Source organism: Pipistrellus hanaki, assembly GCF_964339955.1.
Source record: "Pipistrellus hanaki genome assembly, chromosome: 1".
Lineage (NCBI taxonomy): Eukaryota > Metazoa > Chordata > Mammalia > Chiroptera > Vespertilionidae > Pipistrellus > Pipistrellus hanaki.
Genome location: NC_140503.1, coordinates 91,343,801 through 91,357,282, shown reverse-complemented (window position 1 = coordinate 91,357,282; position 13,482 = coordinate 91,343,801). Strand labels below are relative to the sequence as shown.

Below are 13,482 nucleotides of genomic sequence, written 5' to 3'. Positions count from 1 at the left end.
ATGCATGGGTGGGGTCTCTCCGCCTGGCCAACAATCAGAGCTGATTGGGGCCTGCCAGCAGGGACCATGGGATGTTGGCCAGCTATGGGAGGTTGGCTGTGGGAGCATACTGACCACCAGGGGGCAGCTCTTGAGTTGAGTGTCTGTCCCCTGGTGATCAGTGTGCATCATAGTGACCGGTTGACTGGTTGTTGGGTCATTTGATCATTTGGTTGCTTAAGCTTTTATATATTTAGGTAAGTTCTTTGATCTATATTTTCCTGTTCCCCCACCCCCACCACTCATCTGATATATATATATATCAGTCTGTTCCATGCCTTCATACCTCTGGACTTATTTTTCTTTTAATCCTTACTGGAGGATATTTTTTCCATGGCTTCTTTTAGAGAGAGTAGAAGGGAGGGAGGAAAGTGGAAGAGAGAGAGAGAAACATGGATGTGAGAGACACATTGATTGGTTGCCTCCTGCATGAGCCCCAATGAGGGCTGGGAATGAACCTGCAATCCACCTGCATGCCCTTGACTGGGAAAAGACCCTTCGATGCCCCAGCCAATACTCTAACAGTTGAGCCACACCAGACAGGGCTGGACTTATTTTGTTGGCCAATTTATTTTGTTCATTAGATTCTACAAATAAGGGAGGTCATGTGATATTTGGTTTTATCTGATAGGCTTATTCCTCTCAGCATAATAATCTCCAGGTCCCTCCATGTTGTCTCAAGGGTAAGAGATCCTTCCTTTTTATAGTTGCATAGTATTCTGTTGTGTAAATGTAGCACAGCTTTTTTACCTACTCTTTTACTGATGGACACTTGGGCTATTTCCAGATCTTAGCTATCCTATCTAAAAGAGAATATGCTAATTGACTCTCACACCATCACAAAGATGGCAGCTCCTATAGCCAATAAGGTAGGAATATGGTAATTGACTGCCCCACCCTCAAAGATGTTGGTGCCCATATCCAATAAGGAAGGAATATGCTAATTGACTGCCTCACCCTCAAAGATGGTGGTGCCTACAGCCACAAGATAGCGGTGCACAGTCCCCTCAGCCTTGCTGGGGTGGCATGCGCCCAGCAACTCCATGAGCCTGCCTCAGAAGTCCCCCAGTCCCCTCAGCCCCCCAGCCACCCAGGGCCAGCCTGAGGTGCAAACAAGCCTTGGATGGTGGCTGCCTGAGACTCAGGTAACCAGGGCCAGCTGAGGCTTGCATTGCCAGCAGTGACAGCAGCAGCGGTGTGATGGGGTGTCGCCTTCCCCTGATCACCAGGTTACCTCCCACCCTTGAGGGCTCCCAGACTGTGAGAGGGGGCAGGCTGGGCTGAGGGACTACCCCCCTCCAGTACATGAATTTTCATGCACTGGGCCTGTAGTCTATATATATATATATATATATATATATATATATATATATATATATATATATATAAAAGTGTAATATGCAAATTGACCAAATGGCAGAATGGCCAGAATGACTGCTCAACCAGTTACTATGAGGCGCACTGACCACCTCTCAGTTCCTCCACCCCCACCCCCCCCACCCCCCCGCCGCCATCAGGCTCTGATCATCCAATGGCAAACAGGGAACTAGGGATGGGTGGCAGTGGGGGGCAAGGCCAGTTGCAGCATCTGGAGAAGATGGCTGTGATTGCATGGCAGACCTTGGGATCACCCATGAACAAATTTTGTGTGCCAGGTCTCCAGTTGTAAATAATGGTGCTATGAATATAGGGGTACATATATTATTTCTGATTGGTGTGTCAGTATTCTAAAAGCCATACTAACCACTGCTTCCCTGAGCAAGGACCTGACCCTGGGAGGAGAGGACATATGGTAAGTCCTATGGAAGGCCTTACTAGGAACCCTTGGAGAAGGTGGTATTTTCTACCCCTGAGTAGGATATTTAACAAAAAGGATAAAGGGTAGGATGCTAAATCTCAAGTTCACTGATGAAACTCCCTCTAGGGAATCCCCTGTTCCCTGACCTACTGCTGGCCAGACCTCTGAAAACTGGCTGCTGCTCCACCCTGGTCTGCCTGGCGCCTTTTAGTTCACAACTTAGATAACTGTGAACCACATTTTTCTGTATGCCTCTCCCAAGCCTGGTACCCTCCCGGTGCCCTCTGCTTTGACATCTCCCATTCCTTGAGGATAACTTTCATAGCCAAGCAGAATATTTCTAGTTTAACCCTCCCTTTGCTTCTGTTCCCAGGAATCACATTCTTCTGAGAAGCTCTTGACATACGGAAGAGGAAACACACCTGCCACAGATGCCCTGAACAGCTTTATTTGGAAGCAGGAGGTGAGTATTCACAATCCCATTATTCGGGACCACCACAAGAGCTGCAATTATTAGAATTTGGCAGTGATTTGGGCAGCAGACACCAATGGCCAAAGAAAGCAGTACTATTAATACCATAATGGTGCAGTGGCATCTCTGCAGACAGAACTCTCATTAACTTTCCTGGCCACCAGGTGGTATTAAAATGCCCCCTGACTCCTTTCCTTGACAAACATGTACCCATTCCAAAGCTGACTAAGCAGTGGGAGTCAATTCCTGGACAAAATGAGGACCTTTGTTATCTTAAATTACTGGTACTATCTAACTTCCTCTCTACAGCAAAATGTCTCTGAATAAAATCACCTTGGTTTCCATAAAAGTTTAGTCCATCATCACAGTGAAGATTTTATTAGGCCTTTGGAAGTTCCCTCAGAGAGAATTAAAAGGCTAGCACAAAGAATGTCAATTTAGTAGGGGAAGTTGAGTTCTAGATTCCTACAAGAAATGAAAATCTTGACTCTGGATGTCTGAATAGACTTTCACTTTAAATGATATCCCAAGACCAAAATTGTAATGAAGATATTTTTTATTATAACCCCAAGTAAAATCCCAAAGAAACTCCCTAGATAAGCTACTTTTATCAAAGTACCATAAAAATAAAATACTTTCAATTCTGTTTTTACTCCTATGTTAAAAGTCACAAGTAAAAAGATGACCTATGTTAATGGTATCTCATTATGAATGCCCAAGGATTTCTTAATTGAAAAGACATATCTTCTATATCAGTGGTCAGCAAACTGCAGCTCACAAGCCACATGTGTGTGGCTCCTCCACAAAATACCATGTGCGGGCACACATGTACAGTGTGATTGAAACTTTGTGGCCCATGCAAAGTTGGTTTTTGGCTCTCAAAAGAAATTTCACTCATTGTACTGTTGATATTTCGCTCTGTTGACTGATGAGTTTGCCGACCACTGTTCTATACTAATAAAAGGGTAATATGCTAATTAGAGCAGGAGACCTTCCAAATGTCCATACTTCCGGACAAAGCCATGTTGGCGGGGCTGAGGCAGAGACAGTTAGGGGCGATCAGGCTAGGAGGGGGTGGAAATTAAAGGCAAGCATGCCAATGGGGGGGAGGGTGGGCAGTTGGGGGTGAGCAGGCTGGCGGAGGGGCAGTTGGGGGTAATCAGGTAGGCAGGAAGAGTGGTTAGCGGCCATCAGGCAGGCAGGCAGGCAGGCAGGCAGGCAGGTGAGTGGTTAGGAGCCAGCGGTCCCAGATTGTGAGAGGGATGTCCCAGATTGGAGAGGGTGCAGGTCGGGCTGAGGGTCACCTCCCAAACCCCACCCCATGCACAAATGTTGTGCAGAGGGCCACTAGTTATTAAATAAAGTAGGACTTTGGTGGGCTGCCCTCAATGCAGGCTTCTTTGACAAATGAAGGCAGGATTAGCACCTAGCTCACAAGAGTTGTTGGGGAATTAATAAATTAACCCATGTCAAAGTGATTAGCACAATGCTTGGCACAAGGTAAACACTCAATAAATGTTGGCTGTGCTCACACCTAAAGGCTTGCACACAATGTCCTATCTTAAGCTCACTGTGGTCCATTTGCTAGGTTCCTTTTCACAGGACAGCAATGAGGGGCCTTGAGCAATTCCATTTTGTGTGTGGGTTCCTGAGCCAGGACTGAAGCCAGGGCTGAGGGGCTCTCTGGCCTGTGCTCTTTATGATATGCCTCTCTGTTCCTCATGTTGGTTTTATTTTGAGAGTATGAGGGCCTCTTAATCTATTTACAAGGCTTGATCATCTTATAATGTAGAATTTTTATAGAGTACTCCCAGAACCAGTGTGATGGCCTGTACTTACCTGAGAGACCCTGACCTCTAGTGATTTACTGATACCATACTGGGTCACTGGGACAAAGAAGAAGTGTTCCAAGATCCTAGAGTGTGTCCTTCCTCCAAGCCCCAACCCCTGAAAGCACTTCTTGACGGAGGAAAAATCAACTCCTCTGTAGAATGCATGTAAACACACTACTTGGTGGGCCAGTCATCACTATGCAACTGTGACACCTCACATAACTGTAGTTTTGTAACACTCTTTATTCAGGTTTAACCGTTGAGATTTTCTCTCCTTTCTCTCAATTACCACAAATCTATGGAATACATTAGCTCCTATTCACTATTGTAAATAACTGCCATGGCCTGGGATATGGTGTTTCTCATTCTCAAAGACCTTGATGACCAGAATGATCCAGCAACCTGGATTTCTTATGTTTTTAAACAAGCAAGTTACTAAAACCTTAAGGAGTGGAAGGCAGGGAGATCCCTACCACATCTATATTCAATGTGGGCTTGTGTCTTGGAATTGCTGGGAAAGAAATTCTGCTGCACATCACACTGTGGCTCATCCTCTGCAGTGACCAACTGGCATTGCCTTGCACTGCCCAATTCTCATACAGAGTATCTCATTCTACCAAACACTGCGAAGTAAGTAGGACATTTTAAAGAAAAAGAAAAAAACAGAACCTCTGAGGTTAAGTGACTTTCCTCAAGTTACAGAACTCAGCTGGTATTTTACTTTGGCCCAGTGACCAGACTGCTTGGCCATCCAACCTCCCTGCAGAGAGTGGAAAACAGCTAGCCCTGTGCCCACACAGCCCCCAGGAGGGGTGCCATGAGAGACTCTGAAGATTATTAGAACACGGCCATTTGGACAGCCTGATGGGATTTAATTGTTTGGAAGGCATTCAACATGGTATTTCCAAACACTAAAGTAGAACCTGGAAACTGTTTTCCCAGATAATGATGCTACCTTAATTTTGGAGAGTGCTTTCATGTTTACAAAGCACTTTTATAATTTTCTTCTTTGATTCCAGACCCAATCTTGGATTGGTGTGAAAGATGTCATTTTCCTTAATAGGTACAATAATGTATTGGTAAGGAAAAAAAGGTGATGGAGATTAGAGAAAGGGACACAGACAGGCATTCTTAACACCGTCTTCCTCTCTGCTTGCCTGTGACCTGCAGATCAGGTATGTCCACTGAACTGGGAATGGAGCCCTAAGCCCAGTTCTTTCTGCCATGTAGGCACCATCCACTTGCCTTTCTTGCCCAGTGAGTTTTCTGACCTCGGAGGGATATGTGTTTTACTGCCTGCAAAGGTGTTTTACTGACTTGAGTTAATGTCCACAGGGGCTCATTTGAAAGCAAGCTTATGGGTGAGCCAGATAATCCAGATGCAGCTGCTAGGAGTGAGGGGCTGGGGAAGGCATTACAGGCATGTAGGGGTCTTAAGAAGACATGAAGTATGAAACCCTCCACCAACTGTGGATTTAAACATTCCCCAGGTGAAAGCTAACCTTAAAAAAGAAGAAAAAAAAGACTCTATAGCCAAGGGGATGACCTGCCAGCCTTGGTAGTCTACGCTTTCTTGGGTGGATTTCGCTGCAAAGGCTGCTAAGACCTCCACACCATAAGGGTGTGAGAAAGAAGTGGGAAGAGATGAGGTAGCCCTGGGGCAGGAGCCAGGGCAGGACCAGCTGAGGCTGCTGAGTGTGAGAAGGGAGTCAACAGCCAGAATTACAGCATTCAAAGGAACATAGAGGTGGGTTTACCATCCTCAGGAGATAATTTTCCCGCTGGATTATTGAGTCTCTGGCTGTCTTTCTGCTTGCACACTTGTCCCTCTACAGTCTGTCCTTGCACAGCAGCCAGAGCCATCCTATTGAGACAGATTGTTACTCTACTGCTCCAAGCTTGTCTGAAAGCCCCTCCTTGGCCCTCCAGGACTCACCTGTCCTTGGTCTGTCCTGTGTCCTATTCCTCTTCTCTCATCTGCTCCAGCTGCATAGTTTCCTGACTGCTCCTGCTCAGCCCAGCTTGCTGTCCCCTAGGGCGTTTGCACTAATGAAATACTCTCTGTGGTGAATGCTCTCCTCCAGAAATTCACAGCTTTCACCTCAACAACTTCTAATCTTGGATCAGATTTCCCCTTCTTAATGTGAATCACCCTCAAAGCTGACGCCTCCTTACTCTGCTGCCTACTTTTTCCATAGCACTGTTCATTTTCCAACCTATGAATTTACTCATATGCTTGTTTTCTGCCTTTTCCAATGAGAATGTGAACTCCCCAGGGTCAGAGACATCTCTTTCTTGCTTACTGAGGTGTCCCCATGCCCATGTAGTGCTGGCACATTATTAGGGCTCAATTAGCTTTGATTGGGCAGACAGAAAGCCCCCACATGCTGCATGAGGTGCAATGGTCCTCAGTTTCAGACTGGCTGCTCCAGGTGTCTTGTGTCTCCATCGTGTAGGAGCAGGATTCTACTTATGCCCACATCAGTATCCAGGCTTCTGGGAGAGGAGCTTCAAATGCTAGGCAGCGGAGGTCTAGCTCTGGTGAAGTCAGCTGAAAAGGTTCTTGTTTTAGCAACAACTGGAGGCAGAAATCTACTCCTCCAGGCTGCAGAGGTGGGATTGGGTGGAGCTCCGGGACAGAAGGCAAACACCAGCCCCAGATGGGGCAACAAGACTCAAAATCCTTCTGCAACCCAGGAGTGGTGACCTCTAATATCGCCAACCCTAATCAGCACAGGTTCAAGAATTCAGCAGATTGTTCCACATTATTTACAGATTAGCAAAAGATCAGGGCCAGACCCTGTTACATAATTTGCAGGAAGCCATCAAAATGAAAATGTGGGGCCTTTTGTTAAAATTCATTAAGAATTTCAAGACGGTGACAGCAGACAATTAACCCAAGTGTAGGGCCCTTCTGAGGACTGGCCATGGGAAAGGCATTCACAGCTCTCCCTGACAAAAAATTCCCCAAAACAGATGCAAATCATTTATGCCCCAAATCCCTCAAGTGCAGTTGGAGACAGCCTCAGAGAAAAACTAAAGTTACCAAAAACTGTACCCTTATAGCTAGCAAAAAGACTTGCTGTCATATTGCAGGATGAGGGTGGGGTCGGGAAAGGGTTAGAAAAATGTGACATCAAAGGTGGCATTTGGGGCCAGATTGGGTTAACGTCTATGGGAATTGAGCAGCCAGGACTTTGGAACATTTTCCATTCAAAAAGGTGGTCAGTGCCGAAACTGGTTTGGCTCAGTGGATAGAGCGTCGGCCTATGGACTGAAAGGTCCCAGGTTCAATTCCTGTCAAAGGCATATACCTTGGTTGCGGGCACATCCCCAGTGGGGGGTGTGCAAGAGGCAGCTGATCAATGTTTCTCTCTTATCGATGTTTCTAACTCTCTATCCCTCTCTCTTTCTCTTTGTAAAAAATCAATTTTATACATATATATATATATATATATATATATATATATATATATATATATATCAGTAATCAGCAACAGGTAAGAGTAATGGAAGCAGAAAATTGTAATTGGAAGTGAAGCCTATGTGTTTGTGTTTTGTTAGGCTGGGAAGTCCAGGGTCTTTGCACATGAATCAGCTGAAAGGCAGACATACTGTGAGAATCCTAACAATACTTAGTAGCTCTCCATGGATACCAGATGCTAAGGTAGATACTACCACCTTTCATGTGAATTGCACTTTACAGTTTAATGAGTGTTTCCATATATATATATAATGATTCCAGTGGAAAGTGGATTCCCTCATTAACTCTATTAGTTTTGTAAAGTATCACTTTCCCCAGAACCTATTGACCAACTCTCTTAGGTCAAAAGAGTTGTTAAGGACCAGAGATGGTGCTGGAACTCAGTTATTTTGGATTTGGGTCCAGTACATTTTTCTTTTCCTCATGATGGTCCTGTCATTGGTGGTTGTCATCTTCCCAGAGTGTATGGCCTGAGACAAATGCAGGCCAAGGCATCACAAACCTATGGCAACATGGTGACTAATTGCCTCCAACAGACCAGTATCCTGCCTGCAGGGCCAAGGTGAGCTTCTGGGGCAGTGGAGTAGCAACCCTGTGCTCACAGAAAGGTGGGTTTTCAGAGAGATTGGATGTTTCTCTCATACAAACATTATATGAACTGCTTTTGCAGGGCATTGCTCGATAATGTGAACTACAAATTGAATAAAGATAATAAAAAGATACTTGAATGATTTATGTATTTGGGAAAAAAACATTAACATTTTATCAAAAGGATTCTTTCTTTTGAAGTGTTGGTGGTTTCTTGCACTAAAGTGTGCAATTTGTTAAATAACCTTATCATGTACAGCTTCTGCTTTGAGAAAACTGGTACCTGCAGATGCACAGTCAGTGACTTTGAATTAAATACTTCAATCATTAACATTTTCTCTAAAAGTAATGAGACCAATTACCCATATTAATGAATTTAATCTCTTGATTATTTCTTTTTTATTTTTTAACTAAAGCCCCATTTGAATCACACAAATAAAAAAAAATGCATCTTAAAATTGTTTCCTTTTAGAATAAGCACATGTTAAAAACAGCTAAACTTACTTTTCTCTCCTCAAATTCTGCAAAATTCACTCCAAACTTTACTTTCTATGCCAAGTTTCAGAGCTGAGCACATTTTTATGGTCTAGTTATAAACCCTAGAAAAACAAGGTTTATAGGAAATGTTGACACAACCTTAACTAAAGTGGTGCTAGCTGACACCTCTATATTTTCAATTTGGGGATTTCTACTGGGAAAATATAAACGCTAATTCAGCAAAGGAAGCCAACTATAATAAAAATGTTGTAGTCTTCCTGTTCACCCCATGAAGTTTTACTTCAAAAGATGCCAGTGCAATGTGGAGGTGAGTTAGCATTAGAATGCTCAGTATGTAGGGCACCTGCAAATAGCTCAGTCTCCAGGTTACTATAAACTTCGCCTTGGAATGCATGACTTCACCATTAGTCATGGCTACCCCACCGTAGTCCATTTAAAGAGGTGGCAGAGGATTCCAATCTTTACTAAAGGTGTCTACTAGTCTCTCACTGCATAATTTCAAATCTACACAAAATAGAGACAAAAGGAGATTATCACAGACCAGTAAAGCAAACCTCTAAAACATGAAGAAGCTAAAAAGATGAACATTGGAACAAAGGCACACCCTAGTAGGTTGATTATGAATGCAGAAGGTTTTGTTCACTTGGGGCCAGTAGCCATGCAAGTGGGACCCAGGTGTAAGGGCACACTGAAACACCACGCCAAAGAGCCAACGACAGTTCTGATTTCTCCATTCCTCTAAACAGCCCAGATGTGTTCCAGATTTAGTCTTTGCTTTTTTTCCTTCCTTCTGAAACAGGAGGAGGTGGGAGAAGGGGTGAAGCTTGACTCAGGTCCAGAGATAAAGACTGACACACACAAATGGGCCATAATAAGGGGCAAAGTGAGTTAAGCTGAAGTAAATGTTTTAAAATCCTCAGCTAGATAGACTAAACAGCATTGGCTTAGGAGACCCAGCTGTCGGTCCAGGCAGTCCCACTTAGGAAATGCGGCTCCAGTCGGCCTGAAGTGTCCCTTGTGTCTCTATTTTGTCATCTGTAAAATGGAGGCCACGTCCATGTGAAAGGAGAAGTGCGGAGGGGGAGTAAGGTCCCTGGCAGTGCTTTGTAAATGTTAACCTGTAAAGTCAAATGCGAGTATTATTATATGTTGCTTGTATTTCTACTTTGGAAAACTATATTCAGAAAATGGAAAATATATTTTCAGCTGAAACCGGTTTGGCCCAGTGGATAGAGCATTGGCCTGCAGACTGAAAGGTTCGATTCCAGTCAAGGGCATGTACCTTGGTTGCAGGCACATCCCCAGTGGGGGGTGTGCAGGAGAAACATCTGATTGATGTTTCTCTCTCATCAATGTTTCTGACTCTCTATCCCTCTCCCTTCCTGGATAGGCATAAGAATTACCAGGAGAACTTTTGTAAAACTGTTAGATCCTGTCCAATCCTAGGGTAAACTTGATCATGACATCTGTGTGTTTAAAATATATATATCCTGAGGGACAAACCTATCAGGATAAAGGGGGGGGGGGGACCCTCCCTAGTATATTTGTAATTGCTTTTTATTAATCCTAGAACTGAGTCAGAAGGGTGCTTACTGCTGACAACTTTGCTTTGGGTTAAGTCTAATTGTCTACTAAAAAGGCCATTTGAGTTGCACCCCAATTACCATCACATATGTCTAAACTTCACCAGCTCACAAGGGACCACTATCTTCACGAACAGAAAGCATTTTAAATGATTATATTTTCCTCCCAGTTTTCTAAGCTTGTTGGCAACATTTTCCCAGAGTGTTTTCAAAAGCTTTCACAAGATATCCTCACAATGTTGGCAAAATAATATGAAGCATAAAAAGACTAATGCTTAACTTCTGCAGGTTCTGATTGTTTTTCAGGTTGAAAACGAAGACAGCAAGTTTCTGGATGTACCTGTCAAGACTAAATGATTGTTCATTTCCTGTGAATTGGGAATAACATAATAGCATGCAGCTGGGGAGCCAGGCTGTTTCTTGCTTTTTCCGCTTCCAGAAGCTGGGTCCCTTACCAGCTGGGAAATATTACTATATGAACGTGCTGAAAAACTTATAGGAAATGAAAAGAACAACCACATTCTAGATGTCAGCAATCAGTTTGATGGCCTTACCTGTATCAACCTGAGAATATTTTAATAGTAAAGTATACAAAGATTAATTTAATTTAAAATGAGCTCTTAGGGGGAAAAGGAAGGATTTACAAAGCCACAAAATTCTTTCTCTAGAATTGTGCTGATTGGAATGAACTCTGATGAAGTTATGCAATCCTATGACTGGATGAGTTTAAGAGAGACAATTTATAGTGATATTTTTCACTCAAGAGAATAGATTAGTGTGAAGCACAGATTGGAGGAATGTCTTGTCAATGCAGTCATTACCTGGAACAACAACACAAAAAAAACACACATAAATTTAATGTTGAGTTTAAAACTGGAATTCAGCAAAATGGTATTCCAGGTACTTATTTTAAAAGCACACTTATATCTTTTAGTGTAATAAATTTTGTCCAGTGTTTCATTAGCCATTGAACTCTACATTGTGATTATATTACATACTAGATGATGAGAGAAGTATTCTACTTCCGGTGGTTTACATACCAACTTGTCATCAAAGTTAGACAAAGAGGAGGTGGGGTGGGAGCAAGATAGATGCTTGGATTCTTCAGGTCACCAGCTCACCAGCTTCTCCTGGGAAGATAGGTAGAGGAAGGAGAGGCCAAGCAGAAAGAAAGTCTCTGCCAATGATCTCTTGCAGCATCATTGCCCATTGCACCCTGACCTATGCATAGAAGAAAAGAAAGGTGAGGTTCTAGGGGAATGTAGGGATGAGACAACTGTCCTGGACCACCTTGTACATAAGAATTATAAGAATTCTTGTATAAGGCTAGTCCTGGATAGGCATAAGAATTACCAGGAGAGCTTTTGTAAAACTGTTAGATCCTGTCCAATCCTAGGGTAAACCTTGATCATGACATCTGTGTGTTTAAAATATATATACATTTAAAAAAACAAAACCAACTGATTTTGAATGCTAAGCTGGGTTGAAAATCATAGGTAGTAGTTGAAAATAAACTAAAAGATGAGTTTGACAATATTGTACTTTAACTAAATCTCTATCTTGTTTGAGTCTAAAGAAAGAGCTGCATGTCCTGAAGTACATCAGATAGAGAAAACGATTAGGATGATAATAAAATCATATTTGACACTTATGTAGCTAACAGGCAGAGTACATATGCACCTATATGTTGTTTCTTCATCTCCCTCTTCTCCTTAGTGAAATAACCATCACTCTAAGTTACAGGAAACAAAACATGCCAAATCCAGTCAAATCTCCCAACAGTATGAAGGAGTGAGTTGACCTCCATTTTCTCTTCTTTACCCAAATACAATTCCTTAGGCAAGGCAGCTGTTTGTATAGCATTCCTGGTGCAGGAGGCGGGATATTCTGCTCTCAGGTGATTTTATGTTCACGTAGGAGATATGCAAAAACACTTAGCTCCCAAGTTGACTGCAAATAGAGAGAAGGTTTTTGTTTTGTTTTCACCTTAAAGGGTTGGCTTTCATTCAGCATGTATGATAGGTTTTGGCTTTCTATTTCACAGAAGTCCTTTTCTTAAGTTAACTCATCATGCCCCCCTTGTCTATTTGGCTGATTCCTAGGATTCAATAAAGAAGAGATTGGAGAAATGGGGCAATAAAGACAGTAAGCATCAGAGCCCCCAGGCAGGTCTCTTGGAATAAGCAGCCATGGCTGACTCCTAGCCTTCCAGCTTCTTCCACATCTCAAGAATCAAATGGTCTCCTGGTCAAGGATGGAAGAAGAGAATAAGAAATATTCTAGTCAGGTTTGAGTTTATTTCCCTGCTACCTGAGTAAACTTTCAATAACTTTGTCTTATGATTCAACTATTCTGATGGAAAGAAACAACAATCAAAGAATTTGAGGCAGATGGATGGCATAGGGCTAGAAGTTACCCTTATCTGGGAAGAGTTTGTTAGGAATGAAATTTAGGATAAAACTATTACAAAGTCTGGCACTAGAAGCTATGCTTTTGCTGATAAAATTTATTGACTTAAGAAAGTTACTTCATATTTTATGTTAACAAAGTTAAAGAACTTCCTAGATAATACTATTTTTTAAGATCTGTAATGTTATGATAGCTGTCACTGTGCAAAGTACAGTGTTTAAATATAGTGACTCATGGAGGGCACAGTGGACTGGAGCTGTGTGAGAGTAGTCTAGAGTTGTGGGTTCTGGGGTTGGAGCTTGAAGGGCATACACTCAGGTTACTGTGCTGAGTCATTCCCTCATGCTGTGGAGGAGACCATTCATCTGTGCATTTGCTATCCTAGCAGTTTTTGCCTAGGGGTGAGGCAGTTTCCCCACCCTATTGAAAGACATCTTACCCAAGCAGTGGTCGGTAGCCTGAGGCTAATCGAGGCTGATAACAATGCGACTATAGGCAGAGAGAATCTCTGGAGGCTTAGAGTCTTTGTGTGATCTCCTTCTGGACCCAGGCTAGGGAAAGCAGACCTTGATGCACATCTTGGTCCTTTCCAAAGGAACCCTGCCTCAGCAGAGGAAACCACAAGCTGTCGATTATTGATAGCTCCAAATGGTACTGTACTCAGGGCCAGTCTCTTCCTGCACTAGAGATTGGAAGTCATAGCAGATCTAGTTAATACAGAGACACAAACCCAAACAGGCAATCAAAATGGGAAGACAGAAAAACAATGAAATGAAAGA

General features: G+C 43.0%; 1 long non-coding RNA gene across 3 annotated transcripts in view; it reads left to right on the top strand.

The window, feature by feature from the left end:
- LOC311618849 overlaps positions 1–13,482 on the top strand; it is a 51,370-nt gene that overhangs the window by 15,247 nt on the left and 22,641 nt on the right. For 2 of the 3 annotated variants that reach the window (XR_014794382.1, XR_014794383.1), the window contains exon 3: positions 2,211–2,300. This is a non-coding gene — a long non-coding RNA (uncharacterized lncRNA). Of the gene's footprint in view, positions 1–2,210; positions 2,301–10,600; positions 11,544–13,482 lie in introns of those variants that run through there. The other variant, XR_014794384.1, reaches the window with a different exon arrangement.